The sequence below is a fragment of the Felis catus genome, chromosome X, assembly GCF_018350175.1.
Source record: "Felis catus isolate Fca126 chromosome X, F.catus_Fca126_mat1.0, whole genome shotgun sequence".
Lineage (NCBI taxonomy): Eukaryota > Metazoa > Chordata > Mammalia > Carnivora > Felidae > Felis > Felis catus.
This window is the reverse complement of record NC_058386.1, coordinates 92,152,672-92,179,792: the sequence shown is the minus strand read 5'-3', so window position 1 is coordinate 92,179,792 and position 27,121 is coordinate 92,152,672. Positions and strand designations below refer to the sequence as shown.

Sequence of the window (27,121 nt, the reverse complement as noted above, 5' to 3'; positions counted from 1 at the left end):
GCAATTTAACCTTTGCACATATCTGTCGTTCAGTAACCTAGGACTGATGAAAGAGGACGATCTATCCCACCAGGAGGCCTCAAGGAAAAGATGCCGTTCTTTAGAATCGAGTTTCACGGAGAGAATCACTTTCTCTTCCACTTGACTATAAGCTCTCCTTGGAGCCTGAAGGATGATTTCATGACTCAAAACAGATGGATTTTCTTCCCCCTTTATGTACTATTCTTTACTTAGGTAAAGAACAGCTGCTTCAATTCCTTTTTTTTTTTTTTTCCTAGCCAAGTATTTTCTAAATCACTATTTCTTTTTATCTCTTCTGGGTATTTGAATTCCAATCAGGGGGAATATTTTACATTCTCAAAAACTAAATTCATTCATTTTCTTGTCCATTTTAGACAGAGTACTGCAGGAAAATTAAAAATCTGCTCAGGCACTGAGTTGACGTGGCAGAAAGAAATTTTAAAGGGCAGGAGAACTTACTGGAAACTCCTCGGCTTAAGTCTGATCTACTGGTCCATGCCAGAATTCTACTAGGTAATGTGTTGTCCTCTCTGGGCATCCTCCTATAAAATTTAAGTGTCACTGAGAGAAATAACAAATGAGTCATTATACTACAGTTTAGACTCGTTTATCAAATTTCCTTCTTAACTGATAACTAGCCGTGCACAGTGGTTATGGAGTTTCTAATAGTGTATTCTGCTAATTAGCCACTCTGGAAATCTCAGAATCAGCTTGGATTGGCTTCATTATCTTATCTTCCATATCTCCCAATACACTTACATTATTTGCAATCATTCAAACAAGGAATTTTTTTTTCAACGTTTATTTTTGGGACAGAGACAGAGCATGAACGGGGGAGGGGCAGAGAGAGAGGGAGACACAGAATCGGAAACAGGCTCCAGGCTCCGAGCCATCAGCCCAGAGCCTGACGCGGGGCTCGAACTCACGGACCGCGAGATCATGACCTGGCTGAAGTCGGACGCTTAACCGACTGCGCCACCCAGGCGCCCCAAGGAATTTTTTTTTAAATCATGAGACTTGGTGCCTTTGCCCGTGCCATTTACTCCTCCATAGATTCCCTTATATACCATACCTTTTTTCATGGCCAAGTTCATGCACCACATCCTTCAAAGAAACAGTCTCTGCATGTCTTGCCCAGTAACATGCCTCATCCATCCTTTATCAGTTCAAATGCTACCTCCTCTATGAAGCATTCTCTGACTTTTCCAGGCAGCCATAGGTACTCTTTTCTTCTAGGTTCCTACACTATGTCTTGAATTTCACCCTGGGAAGTCATTAATGAAAGTACCATATGTGTGCCTATCCCCAGAGGACTGAGTTCTTCAATGGCATGGACTAGACTTCATTCATCTTTATTTCCCAGCCTATTTCCACCCCCCCCCCCGCAATATTCAATATTTGCTGAATAAAAAAAAATATCAAAGGATTAGCCTGAAGAGAAAATTTAACAGGATCTGAATTCACTTCCACAGATATCAGAGCTGCTTTATCTTTTTTTTTTTCAATGTTTTTATTTATTTTTGGGACAGAGAGAGACAGAGCATGAACGGGGGAGGGGCAGGGAGAGAGGGAGACACAGAATCGGAAACAGGCTCCAGGCTCTGAGCCATCAGCCCAGAGCCCGATGCGGGGCTCGAACTCACGGACCGCGAGATCGTGACCTGGCTGAAGTCGGACGCTTAACCGACTGCGCCACCCAGGCGCCCCAGAGCTGCTTTATCTTAAACCATGAAGACTACCTAACCACAAACATGTATTTTCTTAGGGTAAAAGAACAGAACAGTTAGCTGTGTGAGGAAACATCAAAATAAAAAAGTTGTTATTCTGTTATACTGAAAATGAGTTCCTAACTACATTTCTCATGTCTGAATTTGAAAGGCACTCCAGGCCATCCTTTCCTCACCTCAACTTTCAGAGTTAAACAGAAGAGCCAGATGGACAGCAGTGATTGTGAGATCAAACTCATTCATTTTGTCACTGCAGATTTATCAAATACCTACCATGTACAAATCTACAACAGTGAGTGAGACAGACATAATTCTTCTCTGCCCTCAAGAAACTTACCATCTGGTGGGAGAGAAGATGATAAATTAGAGATAGATAATATCATCTAGTGATAAATATATAAACAAAAATTTATCAGGCAGGAGGATAAAAAGTAATGGATAAAGACAAGGCTATTTTAGCGAGGCATCTTTGAGATGATATTTGAAAAAAAAAATCTAAAGGTAGAAAGTGAGCAATGCCCACATCGGGAGAAACAGGGGCAGGATAAGCAAGTGCAAAAGCCCAGGCTTGAGGAAAAACTTGTGATAACCTAGCAACAGTTAAGAAGCTAGAGTGGCTGGACTATCACGAGCCAGGAGGATCCTGGTTAAGAGATGAGATCAAACAAGTAGCAGGTGTCTAGATCATATAGAATCTTGTAGGTCATAGGAAGGTCTTTGGACTTGACTCCAGGAATGATAGCAAGTCATCTGAAAGTTTGGAGCAGGAAAATTACATGGCATAATTTACATATTTTTAGGAAGTGTCTTAGCTCAGGCTGCTGTAACAAAATACCAAAGATTGGGTGGCTTAAACAACACAAATTTATTTCTCACGGTTCTGTGGACTGGAAATCCAAAATCAAGGAGCCAGTAGGGTAGGTGTCTACTCAGAGCTCTCTTCTTAGATTTCAGACAGCTGCCTTCTTGCTGTGTCCTTGCATAGTCTTTCCTCGATACATGTGGATAGAGACAGCCAGAGGAAGCAAGGTCTCTGATGTCTCTTATCAGGGCACTAATCCCATCATATGGGCTCCACGATTGTGATTTCTTCTAAGCCAAATTACCTCCAAAATTCCTCATCTCCAAATACCATCACATTGGGGATTATGACTTCAACATGAATTTTAGAGGGACACAATTCAGTTAACAGCTGAAAGATTAGTCTGAATGTTGTATGGAAAACAGACTATCAGGAGACAAGAGTAGAAACAAGAGAACTAGCCAGAAATCTGTTGTAACAATGTTAAGTGAGAGATGACAGCGGCTAAGGACATGGGTAGAAGTGTTGTCAGTGGTAAAAGGTGGTGACATTTTAGACACATTATGGAGAAGAGCTCACAGGACTTGACAATAAACTGTATGTGGGTTATGGAGAGAAAATAGTCAAGAATGACTCCAAAGCTTCTGGCCTAGACAGCCAGGAGAATGTTAGCTCCATATATTATAACGAGAAATACTGGGAAAAGACGGTTTGGGTGGAAGAGGGTAAAATGAGGAGCTCAATTTTGAGAATGTTAAATTTAAGCTGCCGAGTAATCAGTGGAATATATCATTCAGGAGCTCATGGAATGGGTCTGTGATGAAGCTATAAATTCGGGAGCCTTAAGTGTGGAGATTATATTTAAGGCCAAGCAATGACATCACTGATAGAACAAATGTAGTTAGAGAAGAGAAGAGGACTAAGGATTGAGTCCAGCAGTGCTCCAACATTTTAGAAGGTGGGAGTAAAGGAGAATCTAGAAAATAATACAGTTGAAACAGCTAGTGATGCAACAGAAACATAAAAGAAAAACAGAATAATGTAGTTTTCTGGAAGCCAAGTGAATAAATAATATCAACTTGGAAGGAGTGATTCATCTCTGCCAACGCTGCTGAGAGGTCAGGTAAATGACAGCTGAAAATTGACATCGGAGTTGAAAACATAGCCTCATGCCCTTTATTAATAACAGTTGTCAGAATGTAAATGAACTTGATGAACAGTAGCCACTTTCAGAGAGAATTTAAATGGAAATAAGAAAAAACTGCAGGTTAGAAAAGAGGATTTTATCCTGACAATAGTTTATGGAACATTAAACATTAACACTGCAAGGTTGTCTCAAAAGCCTTCTCTGGAAATCTATAAAACATGATGGATAATGAGTTAGGGCTGCTGGTGGGAGAATTATTCAAAGGTAATCCTGCAGGGAGGTGTAGGCTTGATTGTCTACAGATCATTTTCAGCTTTCAGGAACTTTTACTATCTTTAATGCAAACCAATGGTTTTTACAGAGGTGCTAATTAAGACTGTAGTTCACTTTTCTAGATCTCTTTGTGCATGGAAATGTTCATGAGGCTTACCTCACATTTAACAAAAAAGAGGAGGTTCAGTGTTAGAAGCAAATGAAAGGTTAGGGAGTGGTGTGCAGAGAAAGAAATTTATGTAAATACTGAGGAGTATATTCCTGGTAATTGTTCATAATGAGAAGATGCCAGGTGTGGAGTGACTATTTTGACTCCTACCTATAGTAAATGCATTGTAATTTCTTTGGTCCAGGGATGATAACGAAGCTAATAAAATTTTGTAGTGAAAACCAAACATCTCTGTTATACTTGACTGAATGTTAGTCAAATCTATTGTTTGGGGTCAATACAACACAGTTGGGGTTAGACATAGACCAGAAACCTTTGTTCATATACAAAGGATGAAAGAAACGTGAGGTCTTAGAGTCATAGAATGTGTTTATAGTTGTATGTCGTCTTACTAAAAGACAAAATACCAGAGGAATTACTCAGTAAAACTTGTTTATATAAATGCCCATCATTTTCTGAAAATTCGGTACTTTTGCTGGTGAAATGTGTTTCCCTCCATAGCAAATTTTCTGTGCAGATCATGGGTTGCACCCAAGCGTGAATCCTGTCCAGAAAAAAAACACCCTGTCATATTCACCTGTTTTTGTTAACAAAATGAAACCTTATTAAGGAGTTTTACTTAATGTAAAGCATCTAGGTCGTATGTGTGTCTCTTACAAAATCTTAAGTTCTGGCTAGACAATTCATCTAACAACAAATGTAAATGACTAACAAAGATATGTGAAAAAAAAAAAGTTAAACATTACTACAGACCTATTGTAATGGCTAAGATCCAAAAATCTGACAATACCAAATGCTGGTAAGGATGTAGAGCAACAGGGACTCTCATTTATTACCAGTGGGAATGCAAAAATGATACAGCACTTTGGAAGACAGTTTGGTAGTTTCTCACAAATCTAAACACAGGCTTGTCAAATGATCCAGCCATTCTGTTCCTTGATATTTACTCAAGTGAATTGAAAACATGTCCACATAAAACTTGCACATAAATGTTTACCACAGCTCTAGTCATAATTGCCCAAACTTGGAAACAACCGAGACGTCCTTCAGTAGGTGAATGGATAAACTGTTGTACATCCATACAAAGGAATAATACACAGGGATGAAAAGAAATTGGCTATCAAGCCGCAAAAAGATATGGAGGAATTTTAAATGCATATCCCTAAGTTAATGATTCCAACTTCAGGGCATTCTGAAAAAGGCAAAACTATGGAGAGAATAAAAAGATCAGTGGTATTGCGGAGGGGGATAGCGGAAGGGGAGATTAAAAAGATCAGGGAGAGCAGAGGGGGAGATTAAATAGATCAGGGATAGTGGAGGGGAGATTAAATAGGGGAGCCCATAGGATGCTTAGGGCAGCACAAATATTCTATATAATACTGTAATCATAGATACACATAATTATACATTTGTCAAAGCTCAGAAAATGCACAACACCAACAGTGAACCATAATATAAAATATGGTATTTAGTTAATAATAATTTATCAATACTGGTAACATATATACCACATGAATGCAAGATGTTGATAATAGGAAAAACTATGAAGGAGGAGAGCATGGGGGTTTATGGAAAATCTATACGAGTCAATTTTTCTATAAACCTAAAACTGTTCTAAAACATAAAACATATTAATATTTTAAATATCCCACAAACTTCTGAAACTGACTCAGGAAGGCATAGACAATCTGAATAGACCTATATTAAGGCATGAAATTATTAAATAAAAAACCTTCAGACCAAGAAAAGTCCAGGTTCAATGGCTGTACTAAATTCCACCAAATATTTAAAAACTTAACACCAATCCTTCACAAAATCTTCCAAAAATAGAAGGCTTCCCATACCATTCTATAAGACTCTGATACCACAACTGACAAAATAATGCCAAGAAAATTAACTACTGATCAATATTCATAAATGTAGACACAAAAGTCCTCAACAAAATATATGCAAAGCAAACCAGGTAATACATAAGTTGTGTTGAGTTTTTAACTGCTGCAATATAGGAAAGCAATTTGTTATACTACAGTCTTGCTATAACTGCATATAAGTTCCAGGAGTTTTGTTAATTCTTTGGGATATCCTACATAGACAATCATTTCATCTGCAAACAAAAGCAGTTTTATTTTTTTTCTTTCCCAATCTATAAACCTTTTACTTGCTTTTCTTGTCTTATTCCATTAGCTAGGATTTCCAGGGCAATGTTGACTGAGAGTGGTGAGAATTGACAACATTGCCTTGCTTCTAATGTTAGCAGGAAAGAATCTAGTTTCTCATAGTTAAATGCGATATTAGCTGAAAGCTTTTTGTAAATGTTCTTTATCAAGTTAAGGAAGATTCCCTCTATTTCCAGCTGGTTTTATCATGAATAGCTGTGAAGTTTTGTCAGTGCTTTCTCTGCATCTATTGATATCAGATGATTTTTCTTCTTTACTCTGCTGATGTGATCGACTGCATTAATTGATTTTCAAATGCTGAACCAGCCTGCATATTTGGAATAAATTTCACTTATTCACAGTGTGCAATTTTTTATATGTTGTTGGGTTTCGTTTCCTAATATTTTTGCATCTATGTTCACGAAAGACAATGGTGCTAGCTTTCCTTTCTTGTAACGACTTTGTCTGATTTTTGTATTACTGGTCTCATAGAATGGGTTAGGAGGTATTCTCTCTCTTGCCCTCTAGTAGATATTTCTTCTCTAATATTTGTTATTTTTCTTCTGCTTAGATTTAATTTGCTCTTCTTTTTACAGTTTCCTAAGGTAGAAGCTTATTGATTTTAGATATTTCCTTTAATATATGCATTCAATGCTACAAATTACCCTCTAAGCATTGCTTGTACTGCATCCCACAAATTTGATAAGTTGTATTTTCATTCATCTCAAAACTATTTTTAAATTTCTCTTGAGACTTCCTTGACCCGCATGTTATTTTGAAGTGTTTTGTTTATCTCCTAGACTTGGTGTTTTCCAACTATCTTTCTGCTATTGATTTTTTGTTTAATTTCTTTGTGGTCAGAGAACATATTTTGTGTGATTCATAATCTTTAAATGTGCTGTGTTTTGTGCCCGAGACCGTGGTTTATCTCGGTGAATGCTCTGTGAGCTTGAAAAGAACATTTATTCTGATGCAGTTGGATGAAGTATTCCATAAATGTCAATTACATCCAGTTGACTGATGGAGTTGTTCAGTTCAACCATGTCCTTACTGATTTTCTGCTGGCTGAGTCTGTCAAGTACTGGTAGACAGGTGTTGAGGTCTCCAACTACAACAGTGGATTCATTTATTTGTCCTTTCAGTTCTATTAGTTTTTGCCTCCACAACATAATGGAACATAATTTGGCCAAGTGGCCAAGTTCTTTGTCACTGTATAACATGGTTTGCCTTTCTTCTAGCTTTCAACAACAGGTACCTCATTTCCCTTTGAGATTTCACCAGAATCACCATTAAAGTCCATATGTCTACCAGCAGTCTCTTCAAGGCAACCCAGCCTTTTCCTAGCATGCACCTCAAAACTCTTCCAGCCTCTACCCGTTACCCTCTTCCAAAGTCATGTCCACATTTTTAGGGACTTGTTACAGCAGCACCTCACTTCACAGTACCCAAACTTGTTTTAGTCAGGTAGGGCTACAACAAAATAATACCACTGACTGGGTGGCTGAAACAATAGAAATTCATTATTTCACAGTTCTAGAGGCTGCAAGTCCAAGATGTGAGAGGCTACAAGGAGGGCCCTCTCAATTGGCTTACAGCTGGCCACTTTCTTCCTGTGTGTTCAATGGCCTTTTGTCTGTTTTTGAACGTCTCTGAGATCTCTTCCACTTCCAGCCACATTGGATTAGAGTCACATTAGATTAGGGCTTCATCCTTATAACTCAGTGAAATTATTTCTTTAAAGGCCAGATCTCCAAAGCCAGTCAGGGTTACGTCATTAACATATGAATCTTGAAGGGGAACACAATTCAGAACCTAACACTGTGTTTAAAATTACTGTTTATTCCTAACATATTGTCTTTTGTCATGATAAAAGGTCTCTATTTCTAGTAACATATTTTGTTTTAAGCTCTTTTTTTGTTTATTAGTATAGCCACTCCAACTGTTTTATGGTTGCAGGATAGATCTTTTTCATGGTTTTGCTATTGACATGTTTGTATTCAGTATGTTAAGTTAGTCAACAACAAAAATAAAATATCTGGGAATTAAGGACTACACTTCTAAATAATGCATGGGTTAATATAATATTGCATTGGAAATTAGGAAACATTTTGGAACAAGAGATAAGTGACATTTCAAAGTTACTGGATTGTTATAGGTGTGCTCATGAGGAATTTATAGGCATACACACATATTAGAATTGAGAAAAAAACAAAAATGTATGATGTAAATACCGATCTCAATGTGTTAGACAGGAAGAGAAAAACCTAAAGAAAGTAGAAGACTTGAAAGAATAACTGTAAGAATAAAAATACTAACAATTAACAGGAAAAAAAATCTAAAGTGTACCTCCTGTGGACTGCATATAGTTGATGTTGTTGTTCTTTTAAATTTAGGATACTAATCCCTACCTTGTGACTGGATTTTTTAAATTCCAGGGCAGTTAACAATGTTATGTGTTGGTGGGAATGCAAACTGGTGCAGCCACTCTGGAAAACAGTGTGGAGGTTCCTCAGAAAATTAAAAATAGACCTACCCTATGACCCAGCAATAGCACTGCTAGGAATTTACCCAAGGGATACAGGAGTGCTGATGCATAGGGGCACTTGTACCCCAACGTTTATAGCAGCACTCTCAACAATAGCCAAATTATGGAAAGAGCCTAAATGTCCATCAACTGATGAATGGATAAAGAAATTGTGGTTTATATACACAATGGAATATTACGTGGCAATGAGAAAAAATGAAATATGGCCTTTTGTAGCAACGTGGATGGAACTGGAGAGTGTGATGTAAGTGAAATAAGCCATACAGAGAAAGACAGATACCATATGGTTTCACTCTTATGTGGATCCTGAGAAACTTAACAGGAACCTATGGGGGAGGGGAAGGAGAAAAAAAAAAGAGGTTAGAGTGGGAGAGAGCCAAAGCATAAGAGACTCTTAAAAACTGAGAATAAACTGAGGGTTGATGGGGGGTGGGAGGGAGGGGAGGGTGCGTGATGGGTATTGAGGAGGGCACCTTTTGGGATGAGCACTGGGTGTTGTATGGAAACCAATTTGACAATCAACTTCATATATTGAAAAAAAACAGACAATGTTATATTAATTTCAGGTATAAAATATAATGATTCAACAGTGCTCATTAAGGTACTTCATCGCTTCATCTATTTCACCCATCCCCCTATCAATCTCCTCTCTGGTAACCATCTATTTGTTCTCTATAGTTAAGAATCTAATTTTTGGTTGGTCTCTTTTTTTGCCTTTTTTTCATCGGTTTCTTAAATTCCACATATGAGTGAAATCCGATGGTATTTGTCTTTCTCTGACTGGCTTATTTTGCTGAGCATGATACTCTCTAGCTCCATCCATGTCGTTGCAAATGGCAAGATTTCATTCTTTTTTATGGCTGAGTAATATTCCATTTTATATAGATATGGATATCACATTATCCACTCATCTATTGATGGGTTGTTTAATCTATTCACATTTAATGTTATTATTGATACGTTCAATTTACATCTGCCGTTTTACTTGTTTTCTATATGTCGACTGGCTTTTTTGTTCCTCTGTTCCTCCTTTACTGCTTTTTTTGTTTTTCATGGACTATTATTTCCTAGTGTGATATATTCATTCCCTTAAATACTTCATAAAAATATTTTTTATTTTTCTTTTGGTGGTTGTTCTATGGCTTAAAATACACATTGTAACTTACCAGAATCCGTTTCATATTTGTACTATGTTATTTTCTGTGGGATATAAAACCATTACACCTATTCCCTCTTACTTCTTTTTATGTGTTCTTGTTGCACATATTTCATCTATATAACAAATCCAAAAGTGTATTTTTATAATTAGTACTTTATAGGACATATCATTTAAAAAACTAAAAGGAGAAAGGAGGCAAAGTATAGATTTATAAAATTTGCTATTCTAACCTTATCGACCATTTCTGGTTCTCTTGTTTTATTTTTTTAGAGAGAGAGCACAAGCTGGGGAGAGGGCCAGAGGGAGAATGAGAAAGAATCTTAAGAAGGCTCCATGCTCAGCATGGAACCCAATGCAGGGTTCAATCCCATGACCCTCGGATTATGACATGAGTGGAAATCAAAAGTCAAACGCTCAACCAACTCAGTCATCCAGGTGCTCCTGGTTCTCTTAATTTCTTAATATGCATTTAAGTTACCATTTGATGGCATTTAAAGTCTTAATACATTTAATACATTTTTACATTTTTTTCTATAAAGGTTACATGATTTTGTTAAAATTATTCTTCAGCACTATATTTTTAAATAGCATCAGAAGGTATATTTCCCTTTTCCTTTCATTTTCTGTGTTTTTAGTGGAGTATATGAATGCATTTCAGTATCTTACTTTGAATTCAGAAACATTGCACGCTCTATAATTCTTAACATACGTATCTAAATTATTTGAATTTTCTACAGAGACAATAATGTTTATAAAAGAATGACCATTCTCTGTAATTATAAGAACAGTTGTCTTATTCTAAAGAATAAAATGAAATAATGTATACCATAAGTTTTAATTTGGTATTCATTATTAGAGGAATTCACTTCTACTGTTAGTTTGCTAAAAATTTCCACCATCAAAGGATAAAGAATTTTATCAACATTTCTATTTGCAATGATTTGCATTGAAATTAATGTTGTGAATTATATTAATTCCTTCTGTTAATCCAGAATTCATTAATTCTAATGTTAATCCAGTCATGAATTTCTGGAATAAACTCAATGTGATACAGATACTGTATTTCCCTTTATAACCATTGCTGGATCCTGCTTATTAATATTTTGTTTGGGAATTTCATCAATATTCAGAGTGACATCGTTCTAGAATTTTCCTCAGGTATTCTTGTGAGGACTTGGTATCAAAGTTATGGTAGCTTCAGGAAATGAAATAGGAAGTATCCCTTCTTTTTATATACTTTGGTAGAGTATGTAGAAGATGGAAATAATTTGTTCCTTAGATATTTGGTAGAACTCGTTATAAAAAATGTGCAAGCATAGAATTTTATTTGTAGGAAGATTTAAATTAATCAATATATCTACTAATTATAGTATTACTCAAATTTTATATTTCTCTTTTTAAACTTTTTAATGTTTATTTTTGAGAGAGAGAGAGAGAGAGAGAGAGAGAGAGAGAGAGAGAGAGCACAAGCAGGGGAGGAGCAGAGAGAGAGGGAGACACAGAATCTGAAGCAGGATCCAGGCTCTGAGCTGTCAGTACAGAGCCTGATGCGGGGCTGGAACTCAGGAACCGTGATATCATGGCCTGAGTCAAAGTTGGACGCTTAACCAACTGAGCCACCCAGGCGCCCCAGCCAAATATATGGGGTTTTCATAGTTATTTATTGATTTTTAACATAAACACATTGTGATCAAACTGCTGTCTATACAATATCATTTGAAATTCCAAAATTATTCAATACTTACCCCCCAAACTGAATAACACAAGAGCCCTATAATACTCTAAGGCTGATCTAATTTTTTCCATTTTTTAAAAATGTTTATTTTGAGAGAGAGAGACAGCAAGCATGAGTAGGGCAGGGACAGAAAGAGAGAGAATCCCAAGCAGGCTCCATGCTGTCAGCACAAAACCTGATGTGGGGCTCGATCTCACAAACCGTGAAATCATGACCCAAGCCCAAATCAGGAGCATGACACTTAACCATCTAAGCCACCCAGGCACCCCATAAGCCTGATCTAATTTGATCAAACTTCTTTTGATTTATATGCTATTATTATCTACTATTTAGTTTTATCTTTTCTTGTTCCACAAAGCGTCATTATTAGTATTGTTTAAATACTCTGTGAATGTTTATTTTTACCTATAGACTTACCATGTTGCTTTTTCATTATTCCTTCTTGCTTTTCCAACCTTCCATCTTGGGTCATATTTGTTCTGCCTGAAAGATGTTTTTGTTCGGAAGAGAGTTTCAGTTTGTCAGTTTCAGATTTCTTCAAAATTCTATAAATTCAACATAATATTCTAGGTGATTTCTTTTTTAAATCTTGCTTGAGATTAGTTAAGCTTCTTGAATCCATGCGTTGATGTCTTTTTTAATTTTAATTATTATTTTTTTAGAGAGAGAGTGTGAATGAGTGGGGGCGGGGGCAGAGGGAGTGTAAGAGAGAGAGAGAGAGCAAGAAAATCCCAAGCAGTCTCCATGCTTAGTGCAGAGCCCAACACAGGGACTCCATCCCACAACCTGGGATCATGACCTGAGCTGAAATCAAGAGATGCTCAACTGACTGAGCCACCTAGGTGCCTCATGTATTGATGCCTTTTAATAGTTTTACAAAAAGCTCAACCGTTGTGTCTTCATGCATTTCCTCTGTGTTACTCTTTTTCTTCTCCTTTTGGATCTGTTTAAATGTATAGTAGATCTTCTCAGTCTGTCCTACAAGTCCATTAACCACTCTTTTATTTCTCATCTCTTTATCTTTTGGGGCTGTATGTTTTCTTCAGTTATTTGTTAGAGTTCACTAAATATCTATTTAATTTTGTGTAACCCATTTTTTTTAATTTTATGTTTATTTATTTTCGAGAGAGAGAGACAGAGACAGAACGCGAGCAGGGGAGGGGCAGTGAGAACAGGAGGCACAGAATCCGAAGCAGGCTCCAGACTCTGATTTGTCAGCACAGAGCCCGATGTGGGGCTCGAACTCATAGATTGTGAGATCATGACCTGAGCCGAAGTCGAACACTTAACCACCTAAGCCACCCAGGCACCCCTTGTGTAACCCATTGTTAAAGCCATTCACTACGTTTTCAGTTTCAGTTATAACATATTCCATTTCTATGGGTTCTGTATGGTTTATTTTCCCACCCACTTGTTCTTTACTCACATTTTTAATTCTTTGTTTATTGAAATAGAGAAAACTTCTGAATTTGATAGTTACACAGATTAAGTTTTGTGGATCTTATTCTGTCTGTTGTTTCTACTGGCTCTTACTCATGGTGACTTTTTCCTCTTGAATTCAATGATTATTTTCCCCTTATTTTCCTTCGACCTCTATCTGTGGAAATTATCATGTGCTTGGGATAAAAGGTGGGTTCCATCAAGAAAGGATAGGAGTTTGGATCTGTCAGGCCCTTGGAGGAACCAACGGTCTGGATTGGCTTTCAAGTAAATACTCAGCTTTAGGTTTTCCAGGCACTCACGTGTTGTCAATTTGGGCTATAAAACTATTTGAGGGTTAGCTTGCTGTTACAAAATCTCAAGGAAGGATTACCTCAAATTCCCACCAATGTTCATAGCAGATAGTATAGTTTTCTTTGAAGTCTCATGGATAAGGAACAGATTTATTTCTAGTTAAACCTTTAACTGTGAGTATGGCCCTTTGGGATCCAAGCTTTGTGGAAGTATCTCCTGTTAGATTCTCTGTCTTAGGTGGACCAGGGGCTTTGTCTCCTATTCCCTGACCTCCAGAGGGCTGTGTGTAACAAATTTGTTAGGTTCGGTAAATGCTCTTAAGGTAAACGTTGGCTTTGGAGAGCTGCTTAGCTTCTTTAGGTCTCTACCTTCATTTGGTCACTGGATGATAATTTCTTATTTTCTTTTCACCTTATGGATGTATTCAAGATTTATAAAGTGTTTTTATTTGTTTTCTGTGAGGGAGTCAGTCTGGGCACCTAGTTTGCCCATTTACAGAAACAAAAATGATAGCCATTTTTTTCCGTGTTGTAATACTCAATTCTGGTAAGAATACAGTGAGACAGATACTCACTATATTATTTTGGTGGCCATATAGACAGGTATACTCTTCCTGGATAATAAAATGTATAAGAAGCCTTATAAATATTTATTTATTGGGGTAAAATAAATGCAAATTTTTTTTTATAAATTAGTGAGTTTTGTTTATGGCAGTATGGTTTACAACATGCCATATATAAGAACAATCTAAACATCCTATAGTACAGAAATCGTCAAAGAATGGTATACCTATTATAACTATATTTTAGAATAATATTTTGGGGCATACAAAAATGCTTTAGGCATAATTTTAACTAAAATATTGAGATAGAAAATTATAGACAAAGCGTTCGATGCTAGAAAAAAGTGTTGAGATGAAATAATTACTTGACATTTTGTTGTCTTCTTGTACATATAAGAGTGCTCTTACAGAAAATTTTTAAATTACCTATCTTCAAAGTACTTTTTTAAATGAATCCTTATTTTTATAAGATAAAAATTAGAGGTTATTTTTCTTTGTTTGTAAAACAGAAGTCTTACACAATAAAACGGTCTTAAATGTTGGTACTCTGAAAAATTGACCTTCCCTAGTGTTTCAACAACACACTTCATTTTGCCAGCATTTAATGATTAAGAATGTCCTTTGTGTAACAGATCACACTTTTAATGAATGATTTGAAAAATTATACCTGATTAAAGGTGATTAAGAAACAGTCTGAAAAATGGTCAGTCTGGTGTTTTCAGACATTTTAACAAGCAGAAAGGATTTACTACAAAGGTGATCCCATTGATTATGCAAATGTGCAATCATTAGGTCTGAAAAAAACTTGACCTAAAAAAAAAAAAAAACCTCTCTTCTGTAGCAAACAGTAAACTTGTACCAACTCGGTGTGCCTCTTCTCTCGCTCTCCCCTTCAATCTCAAAATCTTGTTATAATGATTGCCATGACATGGCCTCAAAGATGACTAAATCCTGGTGGCCCTGTCATGTGTGGCACAACTTAGATTTGGGAAGTGTTTGCAACTAGAGTGTGATTAGTCTGTTATGAGCTTTCAAGTATTAAATAGGTCCAATCTATGCAAAGAATGGAATTTCAAATGCCACAGGAGCCATAGAGGACGTACCAAAAGTGGTAGTTTACTGCAAAATAAAAAAGAGAGATAAACTCAATATAATCAAAGAGTGATCCAACTACAATTGACCCTTGGAAAACCTGGGTTAGAAATGTGTGGGCCCACTTATGTATACATCTTTCTTGATAAATAAGGTACAGTGCTATAAATATATTTTATCCTCCTTACGACTTTGTTAATAATACCTTCTTTTCTAATAATACTTTCTTCTAATAAATTCTTTCTTTTCTCTAATACTTTTGCTTACTTTAAGAATACAACATGATACATAGAAACATTCAAAATATGTGTTAACTAACTGACTATGTTATTGGTAAGGCTTCTGGTCAACAGTAGGCTATTAGTAAAATTTGGGGGAGTCAAAAATTGTATGTGGATTTTCAATTACATGGGGGGTTTGTACCCCTAAAACCCTGGTTATTCAGGGGTCAACTCTAATTCTACGTATTGATTGCCCAGAGGACCATTTTTAGCATCACAACTTTAGGTGGGCTACCTTTTCCCCACTGAGAAATACTCTGGTACCAAACATTCTTTTTTACATACGTAAGTTCCATGAAGGCACAGACTGTTTTATTCATTGCTTAGTCTAGAACTGATAGTCAGTAAACACTGGTACAACCTACAGGACTTCATGAGCTCAGATTGGTGGAAGCCAAGGATGTCCACGTTGTAACAACTGTTTAAAAATCTGGGGCGCCTGGGTGGCTCAGTTGGTTAAGCATCGGACTTCATTTCAGGTCATGACCTCATAGGTCATGAGTTCAAGCCCTACACTGGGCTCTCTACTGTCAGCACAGAGCCCACTTTACAGCCTCTGTCTCCCTCTCTCTCTCTCTCTCCCTCCCCTGCTTATGCTCTCTCTCTCTCTCTCCTTCTCTCGCTCTCAAAAATAAACTATAAAAATAAAAATAATGTACATCACTCCTGTATGTATTCTCAATGCCTATTGCCTAGCACATATTAGGCATTCAATATACATATTCCTAATATATATATGTATATGTGTATATACATATACATATATATACATATATACACACATACATATATATACATATATATGCTATGTGCTATGCAATATACATTATATATTGCATATATATATGTTGCATATATATTGCATGTATATAATATATATATATATATATATATATATATATATTGCTATTGCAATTATTCACAAATTCTCCATCTGTCCTTTCCTGTCTGTTCCTACTATCATGACATAATTCCATGCATGATTTTCAATGAAGTACCTTTAACACCATCATATAACTTGCCTCAGACATCATCAATGCCAAACTCTGTCTACCTGTTAGTTATTCTATCACTAGAATAATAGTCTAAGATACTATTTTTGTCAGGTCTCTGTCCTGTTAAAATGAAAACCGATAAAACACACTGATGCCTTTCTTTCATCTATAGGACAAAATCCAAAATTTCCAATACATTAATTTGCATCCAAGACTCTCTAAAATCTAGCCCAAACCTATCTTTTCAATTTTAGCTCTGAAAATTCTCCTGCATCTTTGCTCATAATGTTCTTCGTTACTGGATTATTATACTTACTTTACCCATCAGCTCAAGTTCCATTTTCTCTATGAAGTTCATCCTGATTGCTGCAACCCATTATAAACTCTTCCTCTTACAAAATCCAATCTCACTTAAGTTTTATATTTTTGATGCAAAGTATAACCTACCTCGTATTTTTTAATATATATTTATCTTATTTCAAAATTGTAAACTGAGTACAGGAACATATTTGTTATTTCTTTGCTTTACTCACAATCCTTGACCAAACGTGAAAATGGTAGATAAGAACACAATCCTAGAATAGTATTTGAAGACAGTAGATAAGAACACAGATACTTGCTGGTTAATTGGCTCACTCCTCCCTTACCTCCCTTCTATTTATCCAACAAATACTTTGTGTCTATTCTGTGCCTGGCAGTGAGGACATAAAAGTGACAAGAGGGGCACCTGGGTGGCTCAGTCGGTTGAGCGTCCGACTTCGGCTCAGGTCATGATCTCGCAGTTCGTGAGTTCGAGCCCCACGTCGGGCTCTGTGCTGACAGCTCAGAGCCTGGAGACTGCTTCGGATTCTGTGTCTCCCTCTCTCTCTCTCTGCCCTTCCCCTGCTTGCACTCTGTCTCTCTGGTCAACAGAGTAATGAATAATGTTAAAATGAATAATGTTAAAAAAAATTTTTTTTTAAGTGACAAGACATCGTCCTTGATTTCAAGGACTCTACTGTCCAGATCCCTACCACCAAAGAATATGAAATCATCCGCTGATTGTCCAATGGAAGAGGTCTGAATTATAATTTCTTAACCTAATAACCACTGCTGCTTTTGTAGAATTCTTTTTCTGTGGACACTTTTAATGTCACATTGTTTAAGGATACCTCTACTTTGAAACAGAGGTTAGAGGTTGAAGCAAAATAAGAGCCACGTAGAAAACTCTAGGCCAGTGGTTCTCAAACTTGGCTGCACATAACGATCCTCTGAGGAGCTCTTAAAAGATACCTAATGCTGGTACCCTAATGTACACCAATTAAATCAGAATGAGAGGAAGGGGCATATCTAGGTATCTACGTTTAAAAGCTTCCCAGGTGGGTCTAATGTGTATCAAAGGGTAAAAACCACTGCTCTCAGCTAAAGTAAAACTGCATTTCCACAGATTAGTTACAATTATGCTGAGAAAATAGTAACAAACGTGTAATTTGCATATTCACAGGAAAATAAAATCATGCCATCATATCCATTGGTTTAAACAGCTAAATGAGGTAATATCTCCTAAGGAAACAATTTCCAAAATCTTTACTATTTTTACCAGTGTGAATAAAGACATGATCAGCTCTATAACATATCAGCTCTTTATTTTTATTTTGCTAAATTCAATTACGAAGTGAATCTCTTTCCACTTATTTTTAAAACACTGGTTTCAACCGAGAGGATCGAACAGTGAAGGTACAGGTCGGCTACGTTACACAAAGCTTTCTGATTCACTAGGTCTGAGTTGAAGCCCCATAATGTTCATTTCTGACAAATTCTCAGGTGATGCCGATACTGCTGGTCCAAAGATCACTTTGAGAGCCGCTATTCTATATAGAGTAACAGCTCGTACGAGATGTTTGGTAAATAGTCGATCAATTGAATTAAGTCAAATGATACGTTTTGGGGTATAGGAACCTATAGTATATCCCAATATGTGTAAGAATAGACCATATTGGGGCACCTGGGTGGCTCAGTCGGTTGAATATCCAACTTCGGCTTAGGTCATGATCTCACAGCTCGAGGCCAGGGAGAGAGGGAGACACGGAATCCAAAGCAGGCTCCAGGCTCTGAGCTGTCAGCACAGAGCCCAATGCGGGCTCGAACTCACAAACAGTGAGATCAGACCCGAGCCGAAGTCAGACGCTTAACTGAGCCACCCAGGTACCCCTAAATCCCCATGTTTTTCTTATGCACACTAAAATTTGAGAACCAATGGTCTGCTCTCTTATGCATTTGCTTACACTATTGCCTTTTGCTAGATGCCCTTTCTCTCCATCTCTGCAGATATCCTGCCCCTTTCTGCAAACCCTAGCTAAAGACAGCTTCCTCTGAGCAGTCCCCCTTGATTTCATGACTACCACATGCAACAGGTGGAATACAGGAAAATATTGGGTGTTCTGGGACAGTTGGAAGGGAACTATAGGATTGGCTGTGAGTTTTGCACACAGAAGTTATACATCTGACTTTGTTTTCAGGAGTGGGAATCTACAAGAGTTGTGAAGAGAGTAAATTCGAAAAGTACTTAACCCTGAATCTCTTGGCCAGAGTAACTATATTTGGGGCAGAGGTATGGTAGACATGTGTGGACAGGAAAGGGGACAGGAGGAGAAAAGAAGACCGAATGGCTACACATTGGAGAACTCCACCAGCGCAGTAGGGGAATGAGATGATAATATTCACTGTGGGGCCTTGCTTTAGCCGAGGGGAGAGCAAAATAGACAGCCACCTTACTCAGTGGGTCCTGAGCCTATGATGGGGGCATGGAGAAGTTAAGATCAAAGAGGTGTCAATGACGTCTGAGAGGGCTGGGGGCTATGCGTGGAGCTAATACGTGACAGAGGTCTAACTCTGGATTCAGCAACTTCAAAATCTATGGATCGCCCACACTTGAACAAACCCTTGTAGCCACCTTCCACTCAGCAGCCAATAGAAATTACACGAACTAATGCCACACATAGGATCGGATGACATGTATTTGGAGAAACGAAAGGGACCCTCACGGCTGCATTAAGCACTTTCTTCTACTTTTCATCCTCAACAGTTTACACAAGATAGGCAGCCCATCAACAAATGCTTACAGAATGCTTCTGATAGATTTGTTATCACAGAAAAATGGCATCAATCGTTTGTTGTCTTAGAGATCTCATATGATTGTTTAAAATTGCTAAAACACCGGGTTGTTTGTTCGTTTGTTTTTTCCTGTAATGAGATTGAACCACAGAAGGGACTTAGAGATCATTTAATTCCATCATTTCATTCTGGACACATGGAATTGACTGAAGGCCAGAGAGATCAACGATTCATTCGTTCCCAGTTTACTATTGGGTGACACAGGCAGCGACTGGATTTCTCGTCTCCGGTCAGTCCTGTGCTTTCTTACATGTGTCAAGAATTAGTGAATATTCTGGCAGCCCATGTCTGTGGAAGTACCAGGCTTGCTGACTTCAGGACCATATACATAGTGGTGCTGAGATGGGGGTATAGTGTCAGGAATTCACATCAACGTGCATTCTGCAGAGCCTTCACATAAAAGAGAGAAATAGGAAACTCTTTGCCATATACATTTATATTAATCGGTGCTCGCTGGGTGTAAAATTTATCACCACACCAACAAAAATCGATGGCTAGATTATCTTGCAAGCTAAGAAATACAAACAAGTTTAGTACATCAGTGCACTCTCCAAGTGAGATTTATTCTCTTCATTTGACAACTGACTGGTCACACCTGCTTTCTTTTCCATACTATGCACATGGAATTGTCTTATACAGAAAAGGGCCCACCAGACGTTCAATTAACCCAGCTGTCACACATCTGTTGCTAACTCTATAAATGTGGCAATTTGCTGGTAATTACTCTTCTGATAACAATCAAAAACTTCACACCTCCTTTTTATTTGTGATAGTCTCTTACTTCCTCCATCTAAACTGCTCAATGACTTTGTGATTCAAAGATTTCAGAACATATCCAACTATTTCAGGTTCAACAAAGGGACTTGTAAACAAGTCTGGCATCTACATTTAGTCATTTGGAAGCTGATTCTACAAAATTTCATAGTAAGAACCCAGATTAGCCAATAGAGGTCTAAAGTTGTTATTCTACTCCAAACGGGACTATAAACTTGCTGTGAAAGCATAAGTAAATTGCATTACTGCTTTGTACCTAAATTTTCTGATTTGTAATATGTGCAGGAAGACTGGGCTCTAGTTTACAAAACTTCTGGAACATAGTGTATAATTTCTGTGCTCTGAATGTTTGTGTCCCCATCCCTCAAAATTCTTATTTTGTAAACCTAATGCCCAAGGTAATGGTATTAGGATGAGAAATCTTTGGGTGAATAAATCATGAAGGCCAAGCCTTCATGGATGGCATTAATTCCCTTATAAAAAGAGGCCCCAGGGGGCGCCTGGGTGGTTCAGTCAATTGAGCATCGGACTTCGGCTCAGGTCACGATCTCACAGTTTGTGAGTTCCAGCCCTGCATCAGGCTCTGTGCTGACAGCTCAGAGCCTGGAGCCTGCTTGCTTCAGATTCTGTGTCTCCCTCTCTCTCTCCGCCCCTTCCCTGCTCACGCTCTGCCTCCCTCTCTCTCAAAAATAAATAAGCATTTAAAAAAAATTAAAAAAAAAAAAGAGGCCCAGAAAGCTAGGTCACCCCTTCCACCATATGAAGATATAAGAAGTCTGCAACCTAGAAGAAGTCACTCACTCAACCATGCTGGCTTTCTGATCGCAGACTTCCAGCTTCCAGAATTGTGAGAAAAAAAAAAACTATGTTGTGTAAAAGCTGCTTGGTCTGTGGTATTTTGTTATAATAGCCCTAAATGGTTAAGACAATAGTTATATAAATTTCCTGGGACATTAACTAGATCATGGTAATAGCTTCTCCTGGAAATCTGAAATCTACAAATGTGGTAGCACAGCTGTTTTTCTTAATAATAAATATTACCATTTATTTGCATAGCAGGTTATATTATTCAAAAGGATTCAACCATAAGGCATTAAATACATGCTGTGCCAGACACTGTGCTAAGTGCTAGAAACTATAAACATGATTTAAAAAGGACTACAACCTGGGAATGCAAGCTGGTGCAGCCACTCTGGAAGACAGTATGAAGGTTCCTCAAAAAACTAAAAATAGAACTACCCTATGACCCAGCAATTGCACTACTAGGCATTTATCCATGGGATACAGATGTGCTGTTTCGAAGGGACACATGCACCCCCATGTTTATAGCAGCACTATCGACAATAGCCAAAGTATGGAAAGAGCCCAAATGTCCATCAATGGATGAATGGATAAAGAAGATGTGGATATAACTTCTTTATATATATATACACATATATATTGTATATTGTATATATTGTATATTGTATATATATATATACACAATATATATATTATGTAATATATATATATATATATATATATATATATTACTCGGCAGTCAAAAAGAATGAAATCTTGCCATTTGCAACTACATGGATGGAACCGGAGGGTATTATGCTAACTGAAATTAGTCAGTCAGAGAAAGACAACAATCATAGGACTTCATTCATATGAGGACTTTAAGAGACAAAACAGATGAACATAAGGCAAGGGAAACAAAATATAAAACCAGGGAGGGGGACAAAACAGAAGAGACTCATAAATATGGAGAACAAACTGAGGGTTACTGGAGGGGTTGTGGGAGGGGAGATGGGCTAAATGGATAAGGGGCACTAAGGAATCTACTCCTGAAATCATTGTTGCACTATATGCTAATTTGGATGTAAATTTTAAAAAAATAAAAAATAAAACAAAAATTAAAAAAAAAGGACTACAGCCTTGCTTTTGGAGTCTTTGAGGCAGCCGCATAAATAAAATACCTATTTCCTGATCAAATTCTGAGCCAGTTGTATTGTCCTATGTAGATCTAGTAGAAAGTTAGATACCAAAATATGAACTTCATTTCTCATAAGACACATGTTCAAGAATATGATGTTTCTAAAGCCAAGGACATATCATAATCTGAATCAAAGAATTAATTATACATTAACCACTTAGCAGGGTTAGACCTAGAAAAACAGTCAGTCACTGAAGAACAGAGCAGTCTCCATATTCCCTGTAAGCAGCTGCTCCCAAGGAGGCAGGGCGGAGGAAAGGGCTTCGAGATGCATGCTTAATTTCTACATCCAAAAATCACCAAATGATTTACTCCTAACCCATCCCCAGTGAAGAATGAGTAAGGAATAGAGGCCACGTGTGTTACACTAATGGAGGTCCTTTTACCGGGAAGGAAATATTGGGAGTGGAGAGGAAGCGTTCTCCTACCCTAATACCTGCCCTTCAAGGACCTCATCTCACGGATATTCACAGAAACCCTGAGGGGAGGATACCTGGGTGGCTCAGTGGGTTAAGCATCCAACTTTGCCTCAGGTCATGATCTCTCAGTTCATGAGAGTTACACCCCCCACCCCCATTGGGCTCTGTGCTGACAGCTCAAAGCCTGGAGCCTGCTTCAGATTCTGCGTTTCCCTCTCTCTCTCTCTCTGCCCACCACCCACTCATGTGCGCGCTCGCTCTTGCTCTCTCTCAAAAATAAATTAAAAAAAATTAAAACCAGAAACCCCGAGAGGTAAACAGGAATTTTTTTTTACCAGTTTTATGTAAGAGGAAGCCGAGTTCTGGATGAGTCACACAGTGAGGTTGAAATCAAGAGAATAATATCTCAATTCTTTATGGTATGAATTTGGACTTTATGACCAATGAAATGAGATCATGGACTTGTCTATACAGTACTACAATTTTTTCTCTTGCACGTGAAACACAGGCTTTGATTCCAAATGGTTTTGTGACTAAGGTTTTTAAAAATTTTTTTTTCAACGTTTATTTATTTTTGGGACAGAGAGGGACAGAGCATGAATGGGGGAGGGGCAGAGAGAGAGGGAGACACAGAATCGGAAACAGGCTCCAGGCTCTGAGCCATCAGCCCAGAGCCTGACGCGGGGCTCGAACTCACGGACCGCGAGATCGTGACCTGGCTGAAGTCGGACGCTTAACCGACTGCGCCACCCAGGCGCCCCATGTGACTAAGGTTTTGATGAAAGCATCTACCATCTTGTGTATAGATGGGGTTATTTACAAATTTGAATTGTCTGCCATCAAAGCAGGTAAGGTTTAAAAAATTGAATGCCACTATTATGAAGTTTTATAGGGAAAGTGGCCAAGCAAAAGTGAGCCAAACAGATAAGGAAGACGAAACAAAACATAGAAGGTAGTTATCTAATGCTCAATATGAAAAAGAATGCTTAATTTGGTCAAGCACGGCATTGCTATAATAGTTACCAGTCGTTAATAGTTACTAAGTATCTGATATTTAAGGTTCTGGTTAAGCAATACTTATGTGCACAATGTCACTTAATTTTTTTTTTTCTTTTGTTAATATTTATTTTTGAGAGAGAGAGAGAGAGAGAGAGAGAGAGAGAGAGAGAGCGCCCATGTGCAGGTGATGGAGGGACAGAGAAAGGAGGAGACAGAGGAGAGCCCCGAAGTGAAGCTCAAACTCACAAACCATGAGGTCATGACCTGAGCCAAGGTCAAATGCTTAACCTACTGAGCCACCCAGTCACCCCCTTTGTTTATATTTATTCATTTCGAGAAACAGCATGTGAGCACACGCATGAGTAGGGGAGGGGGAGAGAGAGGGGAGAGAGAACCCCAAACGGGCTCCATGCTGACAGCCTGCCTTGCACTCTGTCAGGATGGGGGGATGCTGAGAGTGTGGAGTCCCACACGGGGTTCCATCTCACGAACCGTGAGATCCTGACCTGAGCCAAAATCAAGAGTTGCACGCTTAACCGACTGAGCCACCCAGGTACCCTCACATCACTTAATGTTCACAACACACGTACAAGGACGTTATTTTTCAGATAAGAAACCAGTAACTTAGATCAAATGAGTTGTCTGTTTTCACATAATCGCTAACATGTGATAGTGTCAGAAGGTGAGCCCGAGACTTCTGACTCCAGAGCCCAAACTCTTAACCAGTACATTTTACTGGTCCTTCAGCTAAGAGCCTAAATTAAATTGCCTCTGGATGCAACACATCCAGTGGGCGACAATAAAATCCATCTAAGACAACAATTTTCAAGTGTATTAAACAGTTATAGGTATACAGGACACAAATATTAAAAAGGCTAGCAAAAAAAACTTTACAGTGCACAGGTGAGCACACACGAACATGGCTCCTGAGAGGAGCTGAAATGAAAACGTGATCAAAAGCAAGAGTGAAACTGACAAGCACGTGCTAACAATCTGATCTGTTGCAAGACGGGTGAAGCTGCTTCAGGACATAGTAAATTCTCATCAAGTGAGGGGGCTTTCCACACAGGCTGGATGAACAAATATTTGTAGATCAGACTGGATTGTGGGGGGCGGGGGGCGCCTGGGTGGCTCAGTCATTGAGCGTGCGACGTCGGCCCAGGTCATGATCTCTCAGTTCCTGAGTTCAAGCCCCAGGTCAGGCTCTGTGCTGACAGCTCACAGCCTGGAGCCCGCTTCTGATTCTGTCTCTGTCACTCCCTGCCCCTCCCCCACTCGTACTCTGTGTCTCCCTCTCTCAAAAACAAACAAGACATTTTTAAAAATTAAAAAAAAAAAAGGTTGTGTTAAATAGCATCTACAGTTCCCCCCGATCCTGCAATTCTGTGACTTAGTCAATTTATTTTGAATAGCCACTGTGCGCCTACTACCGAGATAAGCTCCTCTCACAAAAGAGACTAACACATACCTTCCAGGAGACCGTAGTCTAGAAGACAAATAGCACAAACCCAGAAATGCAGAATGAAGTATAATATGGCATGGGGGCCAAGATGATCTGCACCTAACTTACACTGGAAAAGGGAATTAAAAAGGGAAATCCGATGTTTCTTAGAGGCAATGCCTAAACTACCCCTGGAAGGAAGAGTACAAATTAGCCAGGTGTTCCACTATCTGTTGCAAAGTAACAAACCATCTCTAAAGCTTAACACAACAAAGACCATATTGTATCTCATGATTTGGGTACTTACTTAGCAGCTGGGTTGGTTGGTAGGCTGCAAGACAGTTGCACTCACATGCCTGGTACCTTAAAGGAGATGGCTTTAAAGACTAGTCTCTGCTAGAACCTTCCTTCTCTCCATGAAGTCTCGGGGGTTCTCCATAAAATCCCTCCAGCAGGGTAAATGGACTTTTATAAGGTGGCTCACGGCTCTAGGAACTACTGCCCGGAGAAATCAAGGTAGGGGCTGCAAGGCTTCTTATAACAGCCTAAGTCAGGCAGTATTGCGGCCAATACAATTTATTGCTTACACGAGTCCATGTGGGAGGGAACACATAAGTGTAAAAACCAAGGAGGCGTGGTTTACTCGAGACCAACGCGAAGACTGGTCACCAGACCAGGCTAAGAGGTTCGGAGATTCTGAGGGTGCAATTTTCCGCTTAAAGGAATAGCATGCACAAAGTAATGCTGCATATGAGAATACATTCTGAGAAACATCAGCAGAGCAGTGCAAAAGGAAACAGAGGGGAGACCCGGGCTGCAGCCGGCTGCCAGCTCCCGAGTCCCGGGCCCCACATAGATGACCTTAAAACTATAAAAGAGGACTCCTTCCAACAGCCTGCTAAAACATGATGAACTAAACAAAAACAAAAACAAAAACAAAACAAACAAAAAAAACCCATGTTGAGCTTCTCTGCACTTCTAGACTGCAAAGACAATGGGATAAGCGGCTTCAAATCTATATCAACTTCTACTAAATTTGCTAGCGGCAGAAAAATTACTACCAAGAGAATTGTTAAGAACGGTCAAGAAAGAGTAGAAGTTGAAGACAGCCAGTTAAAATCCTTAACAATATATGGTAAGGAGCAGCTGCTACGCTTGGATAACAAGTAATCCAATGCAACCAATGAACACAAATGTTAACTATAATTGGTACCATGTGAGGATTAGCAAGAAATTTTTTTTAAGATTTCAAATGAACTTCACTCTTAGTGTAACTGTATCTAATCTTAACTATTTATAACCACAACTCCTAGGAGCCCCTATTTGTCAGACATTTTGAGTATGTCGTTTGGACCTCATAGGGCTATTTTTTTTTTTTTTGCTTTAAAACTGTTGTAAATCTTTGCCTTTTTCTTTTTTTGTGTTAAGTGTAATCCAAGATGGCCATGATTCTTTCATGCATTAATACCAACATGGACACATTTTCTCACTGTGTTTGCAATGTGAGGCAAGTAGTCTCAATTTGCTATGTAGTTAGCATTGCCAGGATGAATCTGCTACAAAAACAATTTCATTTTTTCAGTATTTAGTAGTGAAACATATTAACGCATTAATGGTAATATATTAATTACCATTAATTACCATATAATTAATATATCAATACAAATAAATTAATTGCAAATAAATAATACAAATAAATAAATTTAATAATAATAAAATAATTATAGTTTTAATATAAATATATTTAATAAAAATAATTATAAAATGTATAATTATTATAAATTATTAAGTAATATAAATTGAGGATGTTTTAAAATCATGCATGAATGCCGGCAACTTAGCTTTGACAATTGTTTAAATATATAATGTTAAACTCAGGCTGAAAAAAGTAAAGCTGGTAAACCGGGTCTTTGTTATTTGCCTAAAAAAAATGTGAATGTGTATTTGGTGTATTAAAAA

General features: G+C 38.0%; 1 long non-coding RNA gene across 1 annotated transcript; it reads right to left on the bottom strand.

Moving 5' to 3' along the window:
* Positions 1-3,778: 3,778 nt before the first annotated feature.
* On the bottom strand, positions 3,779-26,314 carry LOC123383500. The gene is made up of 3 exons (XR_006593305.1): positions 25,470-26,314; positions 12,152-12,217; positions 3,779-4,683 (listed from the first exon to the last, which is right to left on the bottom strand). It is a non-coding gene; the product is annotated as an uncharacterized LOC123383500 (long non-coding RNA).
* Between the last annotated feature and the right edge of the window lie 807 nt (positions 26,315-27,121).